Below are 17,723 nucleotides of genomic sequence, written 5' to 3'. Positions count from 1 at the left end.
AGAATAATCTATTGCAGTGATTAATTCGATTTTCCAACATATACCTTCTATCCACTTCCAAGTGATGAATCGAAATATTTATCAAAAAGTACATTAGGAATTCATACACTATTTATGTCATGTTCTTAAAAGTTTGATAGACTCTACAATCTTCCGTATTTTTTTCCTAACTAGAGTAACTAATATGTTATTAATGAGATAAATTAACCCCTTAATCACACCTACCATCTCGTAACTATCACCTATTTTATGTGCGTATTTTCCTTGTATCTTCAATCCCCTCTTACATAATGTTTAGATAATTAAACTTTCTTTAAAATTCTTGAATCTGTTATTATGATAATTCAAATTTATTTCTCTCGAAGGTTAAGACTATGTTTCGACATCAAACAATCATCACAGTAAAAAGTGAACAAGAAGATTGGTTACTAACATGTTCTAGCCTATTTCACCTACTCATACCTCTCCTTTTTTTCATTTCTCTTATATCATAATATTTATAAAATTCCTCTTTTTAATGATAAACAACACAAAAACAATTATGTTTTTTGAGTACATTGTCGCTCTCATAGAATTTTTCTATACCTTATTGCTAATATCTCTAGTATTTTATTCTAAAAGGATATAAACTTTTATTTGAAGTCAATTCATAGCAGTTAGAAACTTGTCATGGTACAACTGCATCAGATATAAGGCATCTACTATATCCTAGCAAATTCTTAAAAGTGATGTCCACAATTTCCACTCAAAGCTCCAATGTCCATAATGTAATCTGCAGCTTACAATACAAACATTGGTAGCGTTGAATAGATTATCGCAATCACGACTTTAGGATATCACCACTATCTTCTAACACAGGTTGAATGTCAAATAACATTCTTAGCCAACTTACAAAAGCCTATAGTAGAGTTATATCCAGACCTTAACCTATACGGTATACACATTTGCTTATACTTGTTCCTTCTCGTTAACACCTAGAAAGGCCTAAACGTTAGCTCTAATACCACTAACTCCAACACCCCTATAAGGTTATTTAACTAACCGAAATGGAAAAGCACCGTGGTGCTTCTCTCATTTTGTCAATTAACTATTATCATGTATTTCATGACATTTAATATATTTTTGGATAATGGCATAAAAAATTTAAACCTTTATGAATTTTTGCATTTTAATTAAAATGATTTTACTTGGTACAATAAGTTAGGATTTAAAAACATTTAGAGATTCAATTCAAATTTGAAATGAAAGTGGGGAAGCATTTGCCGGTAGCTAACGTGACGTTCCATCTGTTTTTTTTTTATTACTTAATGGTGGATCATACGCTACACATTGAATAGCCAATATGAGAAATTAACCACCGGTTAATGGTAAAAATCCAAGTTTGGTGTATAACTAACCTCACTTAAAGCGAAAATTCGATATTGTTCACGGAACAGTTCAACTACGCTTTTTCTAAGCGAAGCAACGCTGCAACCTGCAACATCTAGAGAGCTAAAATCTTAGCCGTCTAACAACCTAGGATCCTTAGTTATCAGCACCACCACATGTGCAGTCTATCTTACACTCATGAATTACTATCAACATTGTCTTCATATCAAATCTACCTATGCACACCATCGCCACTCCCATAGTTAAACCTCTCACGGAACAACATAAACCATAAACATGAAAATAAGGCAACGAAAAAAAAGAAAGTTGCAGCTGCCATCCAGCTCGTGCAAACCGCATGACTTAGGGCCACCATGTATATGAAATTTCGATGAGCCAAAACCACTCCATTAACTCGACCAGTAGTCCGTGAGGATAGAGAATTGTCCCAGGGTCCAATTGGTAAACCTTCCCTCCTTCCATTTCTCCACAGTGAGATAGACTCATCATCAGCGATTCAAACTCGGGAGAGTCGAGTACGATTGTTTTGAGATTAGGAATTGTATGAGCAGCATTCGACGTGACGAACACAATTACAGGTTTCGACAGCTAAATTTGGAGGAGAATCTCAGGTTTAAAGATAATTGATTTTTTAGGAGAGGTAACGACACCGAGAGAGAAGATATAGAAAGAAAGGACCGAAAGGTGAATAGAGTTAGGAGAAAGCACGAAGGCAATATCTCCTTTTCTGAGGCCAAAATGGTGGTGAAGCGAGAAGGCTAACTTTTTGTGCGAAGGACGAAGTCGGAAAAATAAATTCGGCAGCGAGCGACGGCGTCGATGAGAGCGTTTTAGGTTTTTCTACACCATTTAAGAATTTTACCTTAATTAACCAAGGATTAATACCTCGCCTTGGTTATCCAAGGTGTAGAGTAGAGTCCAGCATCAAGTAATATAAAAATACAATATGGCCTGCTACCGACAGATGCTCCTCCACTTTCAATTCAAATTTGTAAATAATCGCCAAATATTTTTAAATCCTAATTTATTGTGCCAAGAAATAAAATTTTGGATTTTTATGCCACTATTCTTTATTTTTTCAAGAAACAATTTCATTTAGTGTGCTAGTGAATGAGAATTTGGGATAGGTGCAACACTTCCTTTATGCCTTATAACTGAACTACGACACTGCCTTTCAAATGCCAACTTACGTTTGATATCTAGACGGTGACACTGCCTTTCAATTGTTGTTTTATATCACAAATTGCACCTATTCGCATGCCAATTTTCGTTCCTTTGACAAGCTTTCCAAGTTATTCATTTTAGGTACTTCTGTATGCTTCTATCCTAAGTTATAGTAATGTTTTGGCAATATTAAGGGTCTAATTCACTCATGGTCTCTTTATGAAAATTGTTCTCCTATATCTTATCTAATTCAGTGATTTCTTTTGTGGCTTTATTTTTATCTATACTCTTATAAATATAATTATATGTATGTTAATTATTTTAGTCATATTAAACTTATTAAATTTCCAATAAGTAATTTATTCAACATGAAAATCTGTTAATATGGCTTGAATTTACATCGCTACTATTTGCTAATTAAAGTCTTAACATATATTATATTTCGACCGCACCCGAAGGCTGCCTACGTACCTCCAATAGAGGATCAGGTCCACGTAGCTCTTAACAATAGATAATAACATAAAGTTTATACTAACATAATTTATTCTTGCTAATAATCAACCACAATATCACACTATGCTATACAAAAATAATCTTATTTATTTATTCAATAATCTATTGGAGGAATAAGGGTTATATCTAGAATCCAGGAAATAACCAAGGAAACATAAATAATTATATTTTCATAGCTAACTTTGCACAATCCAATTAAGAAACTAAATACCAATATTCAAAACATATATATATATATACACATATTTATACATAAACAGATATCAATATAACCTATCAATAATAATTACTTGTACCGATTAAAGTGTTTAAAATCTAACTATATCACCAATATAGATAAAAACTAAACTTCCAATAAATAACAATATTATCTCAAATAATATCACTTCCTCCAAAATAATTTATCTAATCTTATCAAATATAAAAATGCTTCCAAAAAGGAAAAAAGAATAAACTATTGCAGTGATTAATTCGGTTTTCCAACATAGACCTTCAATATAATCTTAAAGGCAACTCTATCCACTTCCAAGTGATGAATCGAAATATTTATCAAAAAGTACATTAGGAATTCATACACTATTTATGTCATGTTCTTAAAAGTTTGATAGACTCTACAATCTTCCGTATTTTTTTCCTAGCTAGAGTAACTAATATGTTATTAATGAGATAAATTAACCCCTTAATCACACCTACCATCTCCTAACTATCACCTATTTTATGTGCGTATTTTCCTTGTATCTTCAATCACCTCTTACATAATGTTTAGATAATTAAACTTTCTTTAAAACTCTTGAATCTGTTATTATGATAATTCAAATTTATTTCTCTCGAAGGTTAAGACTATGTTTCGATATCAAACAATCATCACAGTAAAAAGTGAACAAGAAGATTGGTCACTAACATGTTCTAGCCTATTTCACCTACTCATACCTCTCCTTTTTTTCATTTCTCTTATATCATAATATTTATAAAATTCCTCTTTTTAATGATAAACAACACAAAAACAATTATGTTTTTTGAGTACATTGTCGCTCTCATAGAATTTTTCTATACCTTATTGCTAATATCTCTAGTATTTTATTCTAAAAGGATATAAACTTTTATTTGAAGTCAATTCATAGCAGTTAGAAACTTGTCATGGTACAACTGCATCAGATATAAGGCATCTACTATATCCTAGCAGATTCTTAAAAGTGATGCACACAATTTCCACTCAATGCTCCAATGTCCATAATGTAATCTGCAGCTTACAATACAAACCTTGGTTGCGTTGAATAGATTATCGCGATCACGACTTTAGACTATCACCTCTATCTTCTAAGACAGGTTGCATGTCAAATAACATTCTTAGCCAACTTACAAAAGCCTATAGTAGAGTTATATCCACACCTTAACCTATAAGGTATACACATTTGCTTATACTTGTTCCTTCTCCTTAACACCTAGAAAGGCCTAAACGTTAGCTCTAATACCACTAACTCCAACACCCCTATAAGGTTATTTAACTAACCGAAATGGAAAAGTACCGTGGTGCTTCTCTCATTTTGTCAATTAACTATTATCATGTATTTCATGACATTTAATATATTTTTGGATAATGGCATAAAAAATTTAAACCTTTATGAATTTTTGCATTTTAATTAAAATGATTTTACTTGGTACAATAAGTTAGGATTTAAAAACATTTAGCGATTCAATTCAAATTTGAAATGAAAGTGGGGGAGCATTTGCCGGTAGCTAACGTGACGTTCCATCTGTATTTTTTTATTACTTAATGGTGGATCATACGCTACACATTGAATAGCCAATATGAGAAATTAACCACCGGTTAATGGTAAAAATCCAAGTTTGGTGTTTAACTAACCTCACTTAAAGTGAAATTTCGAAATTGTTCACGGAACAGTTCAACTACGCTTTTTCTAAGCGAAGCAACGCTGCAACCTGCAACATCTAGAGAGCTAAAATCTTAGCCGTCTAACAACCTAGGATCCTTAGTTATCAGCACCACCACCGGTGCAGTCTATCTTACACTCCTAAATTACTATCAACATTGTCTTCATACCAAATCTGCCTATGCACACCACCGCCACTCACATAGTTAAACCTCTCACGGAATAACATAAACCATAAACATGAAAATAAGGCAACGAAAAAATGGAAAGTTGCAGCTGCCATCCAGCTCGTGCAAACCGCATGACTTAGGGCCACCATGTATCTGAAATTTCGATGAGCCAAAACCACTCCATTAACTCGACCAGTAGTCCGTGAGGATAGAGAATTGTCCCAGGGTCCAATTGGTAAACCTTCCCTCCTTCCATTTCTCCACAGTGAGATAGACTCATCATCAGCGATTCAAACTCGGGAGAGTCGAGTACGATTGTTTTGAGATTAGGAATTGTATGAGCAGCATTCGACGTGACGAACACAAGTACAGGTTTCGACAGCTGAATTTGGAGGAGAATCTCAGGTTTAAAGATAATTGATTTTTTAGGAGAGGTAACGACACCGAGAGAGAAGATATAGAAAGAAAGGACCGAAAGGTGAATAGAGTTAGGAGAAAGCACGAAGGCAATATCTCCTTTTCTGAGGCCAAAATGGTGGTGAAGCGAGAAGGCTAACTTTTTGTGCGAAGGACGAAGTCGGGAAAATAAATTCGGCAGCGAGCGACGGCGTCGATGAGAGCGTTTTAGGTTTTTCTACACCATTTAAGAATTTTACCTTAATTAACCAAGGATTAATACCTCGCCTTGGTTATCCAAGGTGTAGAGTAGAGTCCAGCATCAAGTAATATAAAAATACAATATGGCCTGCTACCGACAGATGCTCCCCCACTTTCAATTCAAATTTGTAAATAATCGCCAAATATTTTTAAATCCTAATTTATTGTGCCAAGAAATAAAATTTTGGATTTTTATGCCACTATTCTTTATTTTTTCAAGAAACAATTTCATTTAGTGTGCTAGTGAATGAGAATTTGGGATAGGTGCAACACTTCCTTTATGCCTTATAACTGAACTACGACACTGCCTTTCAAATGCCAACTTACGTTTGATATCTAGACGGTGACACTGCCTTTCAATTGTTGTTTTATATCACAAATTGCACCTATTCGCATGCCAATTTTCGTTCCTTTGACAAGCTTTCCAAGTTATTCATTTTAGGTACTTCTGTATGCTTCTATCCTAAGTTATAGTAATGTTTTGGCAATATTAAGGGTCTAATTCACTCATGGTCTCTTTATGAAAATTGTTCTCCTATATCTTATCTAATTCAGTGATTTCTTTTGTGGCTTTATTTTTATCTATACTCTTATAAATATAATTATATGTATGTTAATTATTTTAGTCATATTAAACTTATTAAATTTCCAATAAGTAATTTATTCAACATGAAAATCTGTTAATATGGCTTGAATTTACATCGCTACTATTTGCTAATTAAAGTCTTAACATATATTATATTTCGACCGCACCCGAAGGCTGCCTACGTACCTCCAATAGAGGATCAGGTCCACGTAGCTCTTAACAATAGATAATAACATAAAGTTTATACTAACATAATTTATTCTTGCTAATAATCAACCACAATATCACACTATGCTATACAAAAATAATCTTATTTATTTATTCAATAATCTATTGGAGGAATAAGGGTTATATCTAGAATCCAGGAAATAACCAAGGAAACATAAATAATTATATTTTCATAGCTAACTTTGCACAATCCAATTAAGAAACTAAATACCAATATTCAAAACATATATATATATATACACATATTTATACATAAACAGATATCAATATAACCTATCAATAATAATTACTTGTACCGATTAAAGTGTTTAAAATCTAACTATATCACCAATATACATAAAAACTAAACTTCCAATAAATAACAATATTATCTCAAATAATATCACTTCCTCCAAAATAATTTATCTAATCTTATCAAATATAAAAATGCTTCCAAAAAGGAAAAAAGAATAAACTATTGCAGTGATTAATTCGGTTTTCCAACATAGACCTTCAATATAATCTTAAAGGCAACTCTATCCACTTCCAAGTGATGAATCGAAATATTTATCAAAAAGTACATTAGGAATTCATACACTATTTATGTCATGTTCTTAAAAGTTTGATAGACTCTACAATCTTCCGTATTTTTTTCCTAGCTAGAGTAACTAATATGTTATTAATGAGATAAATTAACCCCTTAATCACACCTACCATCTCCTAACTATCACCTATTTTATGTGCGTATTTTCCTTGTATCTTCAATCACCTCTTACATAATGTTTAGATAATTAAACTTTCTTTAAAACTCTTGAATCTGTTATTATGATAATTCAAATTTATTTCTCTCGAAGGTTAAGACTATGTTTCGATATCAAACAATCATCACAGTAAAAAGTGAACAAGAAGATTGGTCACTAACATGTTCTAGCCTATTTCACCTACTCATACCTCTCCTTTTTTTCATTTCTCTTATATCATAATATTTATAAAATTCCTCTTTTTAATGATAAACAACACAAAAACAATTATGTTTTTTGAGTACATTGTCGCTCTCATAGAATTTTTCTATACCTTATTGCTAATATCTCTAGTATTTTATTCTAAAAGGATATAAACTTTTATTTGAAGTCAATTCATAGCAGTTAGAAACTTGTCATGGTACAACTGCATCAGATATAAGGCATCTACTATATCCTAGCAGATTCTTAAAAGTGATGCACACAATTTCCACTCAATGCTCCAATGTCCATAATGTAATCTGCAGCTTACAATACAAACCTTGGTTGCGTTGAATAGATTATCGCGATCACGACTTTAGACTATCACCTCTATCTTCTAAGACAGGTTGCATGTCAAATAACATTCTTAGCCAACTTACAAAAGCCTATAGTAGAGTTATATCCACACCTTAACCTATAAGGTATACACATTTGCTTATACTTGTTCCTTCTCCTTAACACCTAGAAAGGCCTAAACGTTAGCTCTAATACCACTAACTCCAACACCCCTATAAGGTTATTTAACTAACCGAAATGGAAAAGTACCGTGGTGCTTCTCTCATTTTGTCAATTAACTATTATCATGTATTTCATGACATTTAATATATTTTTGGATAATGGCATAAAAAATTTAAACCTTTATGAATTTTTGCATTTTAATTAAAATGATTTTACTTGGTACAATAAGTTAGGATTTAAAAACATTTAGCGATTCAATTCAAATTTGAAATGAAAGTGGGGGAGCATTTGCCGGTAGCTAACGTGACGTTCCATCTGTATTTTTTTATTACTTAATGGTGGATCATACGCTACACATTGAATAGCCAATATGAGAAATTAACCACCGGTTAATGGTAAAAATCCAAGTTTGGTGTTTAACTAACCTCACTTAAAGTGAAATTTCGAAATTGTTCACGGAACAGTTCAACTACGCTTTTTCTAAGCGAAGCAACGCTGCAACCTGCAACATCTAGAGAGCTAAAATCTTAGCCGTCTAACAACCTAGGATCCTTAGTTATCAGCACCACCACCGGTGCAGTCTATCTTACACTCCTAAATTACTATCAACATTGTCTTCATACCAAATCTGCCTATGCACACCACCGCCACTCACATAGTTAAACCTCTCACGGAATAACATAAACCATAAACATGAAAATAAGGCAACGAAAAAATGGAAAGTTGCAGCTGCCATCCAGCTCGTGCAAACCGCATGACTTAGGGCCACCATGTATCTGAAATTTCGATGAGCCAAAACCACTCCATTAACTCGACCAGTAGTCCGTGAGGATAGAGAATTGTCCCAGGGTCCAATTGGTAAACCTTCCCTCCTTCCATTTCTCCACAGTGAGATAGACTCATCATCAGCGATTCAAACTCGGGAGAGTCGAGTACGATTGTTTTGAGATTAGGAATTGTATGAGCAGCATTCGACGTGACGAACACAAGTACAGGTTTCGACAGCTGAATTTGGAGGAGAATCTCAGGTTTAAAGATAATTGATTTTTTAGGAGAGGTAACGACACCGAGAGAGAAGATATAGAAAGAAAGGACCGAAAGGTGAATAGAGTTAGGAGAAAGCACGAAGGCAATATCTCCTTTTCTGAGGCCAAAATGGTGGTGAAGCGAGAAGGCCAACTTTTTGTGCGAAGGACGAAGTCGGGAAAATAAATTCGGCAGCGAGCGACGGCGTCGATGAGAGCGTTTTAGGTTTTTCTACACCATTTAAGAATTTTACCTTAATTAACCAAGGATTAATACCTCGCCTTGGTTATCCAAGGTGTAGAGTAGAGTCCAGCATCAAGTAATATAAAAATACAATATGGCCTGCTACCGACAGATGCTCCCCCACTTTCAATTCAAATTTGTAAAGAATCGCCAAATATTTTTAAATCCTAATTTATTGTGCCAAGAAATAAAATTTTGGATTTTTATGCCACTATTCTTTATTTTTTCAAGAAACAATTTCATTTAGTGTGCTAGTGAATGAGAATTTGGGATAGGTGCAACACTTCCTTTATGCCTTATAACTGAACTACGACACTGCCTTTCAAATGCCAACTTACGTTTTATATCTAGACGGTGACACTGCCTTTCAATTGTTGTTTTATATCACAAATTGCACCTATTCGCATGCCAATTTTCGTTCCTTCGACAAGCTTTCCAAGTTATTCATTTTAGGTACTTCTGTATGCTTCTATCCTAAGTTATAGTAATGTTTTGGCAATATTAAGGGTCTAATTCACTCATGGTCTCTTTATGAAAATTGTTCTCCTATATCTTATCTAATTCAGTGATTTCTTTTGTGCCTTTATTTTTATCTATACTCTTATAAATATAATTATATGTATGTTAATTATTTTAGTCATATTAAACTTATTAAATTTCCAATAAGTAATTTATTCAACATGAAAATCTGTTAATATGGCTTGAATTTACATCGCTACTATTTGCTAATTAAAGTCTTAACATATATTATATTTCGACCGCACCCGAAGGCTGCCTACGTACCTCCAATAGAGGATCAGGTCCACGTAGCTCTTAACAATAGATAATAACATAAAGTTTATACTAACATAATTTATTCTTGCTAATAATCAACCACAATATCACACTATGCTATACAAAAATAATCTTATTTATTTATTCAATAATCTATTGGAGGAATAAGGGTTATATCTAGAATCCAGGAAATAACTAAGGAAACATAAATAATTATATTTTCATAGCTAACTTTGCACAATCCAATTAAGAAACTAAATACCAATATTCAAAACATATATATATATATATACACATATTTATACATAAACAGATATCAATATAACCTATCAATAATAATTACTTGTACCGATTAAAGTGTTTAAAATCTAACTATATCACCAATATAGATAAAAACTAAACTTCCAATAAATAACAATATTATCTCAAATAATATCACTTCCTCCAAAATAATTTATCTAATCTTATCAAATATAAAAATGCTTCCAAAAAGGAAAAAAGAATAAACTATTGCAGTGATTAATTCGGTTTTCCAACATAGACCTTCAATATAATCTTAAAGGCAACTCTATCCACTTCCAAGTGATGAATCGAAATATTTATCAAAAAGTACATTAGGAATTCATACACTATTTATGTCATGTTCTTAAAAGTTTGATAGACTCTACAATCTTCCGTATTTTTTTCCTAGCTAGAGTAACTAATATGTTATTAATGAGATAAATTAACCCCTTAATCACACCTACCATCTCATAACTATCACCTATTTTATGTGCGTATTTTCCTTGTATCTTCAATCCCCTCTTACATAATGTTTAGATAATTAAACTTTCTTTAAAACTCTTGAATCTGTTATTATGATAATTCAAATTTATTTCTCTCGAAGGTTAAGACTATGTTTCGATATCAAACAATCATCACAGTAAAAAGTGAACAAGAAGATTGGTCACTAACATGTTCTAGCCTATTTCACCTACTCATACCTCTCCTTTTTTTCATTTCTCTTATATCATAATATTTATAAAATTCCTCTTTTTAATGATAAACAACACAAAAACAATTATGTTTTTTGAGTACATTGTCGCTCTCATAGAATTTTTCTATACCTTATTGCTAATATCTCTAGTATTTTATTCTAAAAGGATATAAACTTTTATTTGAAGTCAATTCATAGCAGTTAGAAACTTGTCATGGTACAACTGCATCAGATATAAGGCATCTACTATATCCTAGCAGATTCTTAAAAGTGATGCACACAATTTCCACTCAATGCTCCAATGTCCATAATGTAATCTGCAGCTTACAATACAAACCTTGGTAGCGTTGAATAGATTATCGCGATCACGACTTTAGACTATCACCTCTATCTTCTAAGACAGGTTGAATGTCAAATAACATTCTTAGCCAACTTACAAAAGCCTATAGTAGAGTTATATCAAGACCTTAACCTATAAGGTATACACATTTGCTTATACTTGTTCCTTCTCCTTAACACCTAGAAAGGCCTAAACGTTAGCTCTAATACCACTAACTCCAACACCCCTATAAGGTTATTTAACTAACCGAAATGGAAAAGTACCGTGGTGCTTCTCTCATTTTGTCAATTAACTATTATCATGTATTTCATGACATTTAATATATTTTTGGATAATGGCATAAAAAATTTAAACCTTTATGAATTTTTGCATTTTAATTAAAATGATTTTACTTGGTACAATAAGTTAGGATTTAAAAACATTTAGCGATTCAATTCAAATTTGAAATGAAAGTGGGGGAGCATTTGCCGGTAGCTAACGTGACGTTCCATCTGTATTTTTTTATTACTTAATGGTGGATCATACGCTACACATTGAATAGCCAATATGAGAAATTAACCACCGGTTAATGGTAAAAATCCAAGTTTGGTGTTTAACTAACCTCACTTAAAGTGAAATTTCGAAATTGTTCACGGAACAGTTCAACTACGCTTTTTCTAAGCGAAGCAACGCTGCAACCTGCAACATCTAGAGAGCTAAAATCTTAGCCGTCTAACAACCTAGGATCCTTAGTTATCAGCACCACCACCGGTGCAGTCTATCTTACACTCCTAAATTACTATCAACATTGTCTTCATACCAAATCTGCCTATGCACACCACCGCCACTCACATAGTTAAACCTCTCACGGAATAACATAAACCATAAACATGAAAATAAGGCAACGAAAAAATGGAAAGTTGCAGCTGCCATCCAGCTCGTGCAAACCGCATGACTTAGGGCCACCATGTATCTGAAATTTCGATGAGCCAAAACCACTCCATTAACTCGACCAGTAGTCCGTGAGGATAGAGAATTGTCCCAGGGTCCAATTGGTAAACCTTCCCTCTTCCATTTCTCCACAGTGAGATAGACTCATCATCAGCGATTCAAACTCGGGAGAGTCGAGTACGATTGTTTTGAGATTAGGAATTGTATGAGCAGCATTCACCTACTCATACAAGTACCTTTTTTTCATTTCTCTTATATCATAATACTTATAAAATTCCTCTTTTTTAATGATAAACAACACAAAAATAATTATGTTTTTTGAGTACATTGTCGCTCTCATAGAATTTTTCTATACCTTTTGCTAATATCTCTAGTATTTTATTCTAAAAAGGATATAAACTTTTATTTGAAGTCAATTTATAGCAGTTAGAAACTTGTCATGGTACAACTGCATCAGATATAAGGCATCTACTATATCCTAGCAGATTCTTAAAAGTGATGCACACAATTTCCACTCAATGCTCCAATGTCCATAATGTAATCTGCAGCTTACAATACAAACATTGGTAGCGTTGAATAGATTATCGCGATCACGACTTTAGACTATCACCTCTATCTTCTAACACAGGTTGAATGTCAAATAACATTCTTAGCCAACTTACAAAAGCCTATAGTAGAGTTATATCAAGACCTTAACCTATAAGGTATACACATTTGCTTATACTTGTTCCTTTTCCTTAACACCTAGAAAGGCCTAAACGTTAGCTCTAATACCACTAACTCCAACACCCCTATAAGGTTATTTAACTAACCGCAATGGAAAAGCACCGTGGTGCTTCTCTCATTTTGTCAATTAACTATTATCATGTATTTCATGACATTTAATATATTTTCGGATAATGGCATAAAAAATTTAAACCTTTATGAATTTTTGCATTTTAATTAAAATGATTTTACTTGGTACAACAAGTTAGGATTTAAAAACATTTTGAGATTCAATTCAAATTTGAAATGAAAGTGGGGGAGCATTTGCCGGTAGCTAACGTGACGTTCCATCTGTATTTTTTTATTACTTAATGGTGGATCATACGCTACACATTGAATAGCCAATATGAGAAATTAACCACCGGTTAATGGTAAAAATCCAAGTTTGGTGTTTAACTAACCTCACTTAAAGTGAAATTTCGAAATTGTTCACGGAACAGTTCAACTACGCTTTTTCTAAGCGAAGCAACGCTGCAACCTACAACATCTAAAGAGCTAAAATCTTAGCCGTCTAACAACCTAGGATCCTTAGTTATCAGCACCACCACCGGTGCAGTCTATCTTACACTCCTGAATTACTATCAACATTGTCTTCATATCAAATCTACCTATGCACACCACCGCCACTCCCATAGTTAAACCTCTCACGGAATAACATAAACCATAAACATGAAAATAATGCAACGAAAAAAAAAGAAAGTTGCAGCTGCCATCCAGCTCGTGTAAACCGCATGACTTAGGGCCACCATGCATCTGAAATTTCGATGAGCCAAAACCACTCCATTAACTCGGCCAGTAGTCCGTGAGGATAGAGAATTGTCCCAGGGTCCAATTGGTAAACCTTCCCTCCTATTTCTCCACAGTGAGCTAGACTCATCATCAGCGATTCAAACTCGGGAGAGTCGAGTACGAATGTTTTGAGATTAGGAATTGTATGAGCAGCATTCGACGTGACGAACACAAGTACAGGTTTTGAAAGCTTAATTTGGTGGAGAATCTCAAGTTTAAAGATAATTAATTTTTTAGGAGAGGTAACGACACCGAGAGAGAAGATATAGAAATAAAGGACCGAAAGGTGAATAGAGTTAGGAGAAAGCACGAAGGCAATATCTCCTTTTCTGAGGCCAAAATAGTGGTGAAGCGAGAATGCCAACTTTTTGTGCGAAGGACGAAGTCGGGAAAATAAATTCGGCAGCGAGCGACGGCTTCGATGAGAGCATTTTAGGTTTTTCTACACCATTTAAGAGTTTTACCTTAATTAACCAACGATTAATACCTCGCCTTGGTTATCCAAGGTGTAGCGTAGAGTCCAGCATCGAATAATATAAAAATACAATATGGCCTGCTACCGACAAATGCTACCCCACTTTCAATTCAAATTTGGAAAGAATCGCCAAATATTTTTAAATCCTAATTTATTGTGCCAAGAAATAAAATGTTGGATTTTTATGCCATTATTCTTTATTTGTTCAAGCAACAATTTCATTTAGTTTGCTAGTGAATGAGGATTTGGGATAGGTGCGACACTTCGTCTATGCCTTATAACTGAACTACGACACTGGCTTTCAAATGCCAACTTACGTTTTATATGCAGACTGTGACACTGCCTTTCAATTGCTATTTTATATCACAAATTGCACCTATTCGCATGCCAATTTTCGTTCCTTTGACAAGCTTTCCAACTTATTCATTTTAGGTACTACTGTATGCTTCTATCCTAAGTTATAGTCAAGTTTTGGCCATATTAAGGGTCTAATTCACTCATGGTCTCTTTATGAAAATTGTTCTCCTATATCTTAGCTAATTCAGTGATTTCTTTTGTGGCTTATTTTTATCCATAATCTTATAAATATAATTATTTGTATGTTAATTATTTTAGTCATATTAAACTCATTAAATTTCCAATAAGTAATTTATTCAACATGAAAATCTGTTAATGTGGCTTGAATTTATATCGCTACTATTTGCTAATTAAAGTCTTAACATTTATTATATTTCGACCGCACCCGAAGGCTGCCTACGTACCTCCAATAGAGGATCAGGTCCACGTAGCTCTTAACAATAGATAATAACATAAAGTTTATACTAACATAATTTATTCTTGCTAATAATCAACCACAATATCACACTATGCTATACAAAAATAATCTTATTCATTTATTCAATAATCTATTGGAGGAATAAGGGTTATATCTAGAATCCAGTAAATAACTAAGGAAACATAAATAATTATATTTTCATATTTTCATACATGTACTTTGCACAATCGTATTAAGAAACTAAATACCAATATTCAAAACATATATATATATATATATACACATATTTATATATAAACAGATATCAATATAAAAAATATAGATTATTTTAATTAAAGAAGTATTTTGTTCAAAATCTGAACTTATAACTCATAAAGGGTTGTAACTTCAGTATCATTGAACTTTCTACAAAATTCAATACTTGGCAACATTTTCGGAGACCAACTTCTCCCTGGAACTAACTTCCCAGAAGCTAAATTAAGAAATAAAAATCACTTCAATTTACAGCTTTGCAGACAAGAAGGTACCTTAAATTGCTGACGCCAAGTTAAGGACTGAACAAGAAGTAGAGTTTGCTGAATAGGATGAAAGTCCATACTTGTTGGATCAGAACCCTGATTTAATGTAGTGTCACAGTTTTGGGCAGTTCATCAACTACATTAAAAGCCAGTCCATGATGATCTTGAACGGAACTATTTCCTGGCATCATTATGTGCAGAAGGTATAAGAGGTATAGAAGTAGAAAGCAAACCCAGATATGAATAATGTTCTCATTTAGTTAATAGTTCAACAAACGTTGTCTGGAACTAGATATCTTGCTTTTAGAGCATCAGAATCTTCAAGACCTTTTGACATTGCAGCTATACCAGACAATTTGATGATGTTAAATATTAGCATTAAGCAGCTAAAACTTTATTGCTTACAGCAAGACGGACACATGGATCACTGGGACTTTGGCTTGGATGTCCCCAAAGAGAATGCTGCCAATTTGAAGCCTGTCATATTAGCTATTACATACCAAGGTCAGTACATTCTTTATGGCTGATCAGAATTTCTACAACAAGATCAAACTTCAAAACTTTATCACTGGAATAAAGCGAAAACAAAAACAAAGACAGCAGCATTCATTTGAAAATAAAAGAAATTTTCTTTCTTATTCTCCTAAAAGCTTACTTGTCTTTGATTGACAAGCGTCCGCAACCCTGAGTCTTCTATGTCGGGAAATTGCAATTTATTGCGGAAAAGGGCATTAGCCTGTTTAAGCTTATTTAGCTCGCGCCACAGAATTTCCCAGCAGTATGATCTAAGGACCCAATAATCACCAACTTAAAAAGGAAAAGGAAAAGAAAAAGAATCCAAATGACATTCATACCGGAAATTATCCAATAGGAATCTAAAGTCACAGCCCGATCAAGCCTGGTAAATTATGGGATCGTAAGCAAGCGCAATATGAAAGCCGAACCAAAAACAATAGTAAAATAATTTCACCCAATCCCGATTCTTGCTAAACCTAGCCAACAAATGAAACGAACTGCAGAATTCTGAAGATGAGAAGACTTCATAAACCAACAATATGATTTCACCCAAGAAAAGAAACAAAAATAAAAGAATTCATAAATCCCATGGAAGGACTCTCATTGAATGAAGATTTCACTAATCTTTCGTTGAAAAATGAAAGAAACTTTCATTCAAGTGAAAATCAAAATTAAAAAGAATTCCGCGATCGCACAATGAAAATACCGGTTTACTGATCAAGATCATTCAAATGCAACAAAGAAATGCTAAAAAGAAAATCAAGAAACACAAAAAAAGCCCCCATTTATTTGAGTGAGAGAGAAATGGGGGGACTCTCATTGTTAATTAAGGGAAAATTTTCACCCATTTTCATTGAAAAATGAAAGAAAACTTCATTCAAGTGAAAATCAAGATTAGATAAAAAAAAATTTCCCATCGCACAATGAAAACACTGCTTTATTGATCAAGATCATTCAAAGACAATAAAGAAACGCTAAATGTTTTCAAGGTATAATTCAAATTAGAAAGTAGGAAAAATTGGGGGTCTTCAGATATTAGAAACAGTAAAGAAATTTGAAACAGAGGATGAAGAAACAGACCAATTCTTCAATCTTCAGCCATTTTCTCCCCACTCAGCTCTCCACTCTTTCCCCATATGACGTTTCTTAAAAAATGAGAGTGACGTTTGAGGTACATAGTCACGCTCTTATTAAGCAAGTGCTGGTACTTCCCGTTTGATAGAAAATTTTTTTGGAAATTTCAATGTTTCATGATGTGAACTTAAATTTTTTTATTATAAAAATAAATTAAACTTAAAGAAAGTATTTAATTTTTTATTATAAATTTATTAAAGTGATGTTCGTTTTGGAATTTAATTATTTTACAGAAAATATGTTTAGTTATAAAAACAATATAAATATATTTTTATACAAATTAATATCATAAAAATTATGTTTAATTAGTAGCATTATGACACTGTATAACGATTGTCCAATACTATGATTGTTCAATACGAACATCACTTTGTTGTCACTATAAAATAAGTTATGAATTGTCACTATAAAATAAGTCCAATAC

At 33.0% G+C, this 17,723-nt stretch overlaps 1 protein-coding gene across 1 annotated transcript in view; it reads right to left on the bottom strand.

Annotated features, from left to right (window-relative positions):
* The window catches only part of LOC110629812 (probable beta-D-xylosidase 5), a 46,155-nt gene extending 28,819 nt beyond the window's left edge, over nt 1-17,336 (bottom strand). Inside the window, exons 1-4 of the mRNA XM_043949508.1 lie at nt 16,504-17,336; nt 16,305-16,434; nt 16,055-16,111; nt 15,659-15,830 (exon numbers count right to left, since the gene is read on the bottom strand). The gene's annotated coding sequence lies outside the window, so the exon portion shown is untranslated. The remainder of the gene's footprint in view (nt 1-15,658; nt 15,831-16,054; nt 16,112-16,304; nt 16,435-16,503) is intronic.
* Between the last annotated feature and the right edge of the window lie 387 nt (nt 17,337-17,723).

The sequence above is a fragment of the Manihot esculenta genome, chromosome 13 (genome assembly GCF_001659605.2).
Source record: "Manihot esculenta cultivar AM560-2 chromosome 13, M.esculenta_v8, whole genome shotgun sequence".
NCBI classification, from domain to species: domain Eukaryota; kingdom Viridiplantae; phylum Streptophyta; class Magnoliopsida; order Malpighiales; family Euphorbiaceae; genus Manihot; species Manihot esculenta.
The sequence above is the reverse complement of the archived record's forward strand: the minus strand, read 5'-3'. Positions and strand labels throughout refer to the sequence as shown.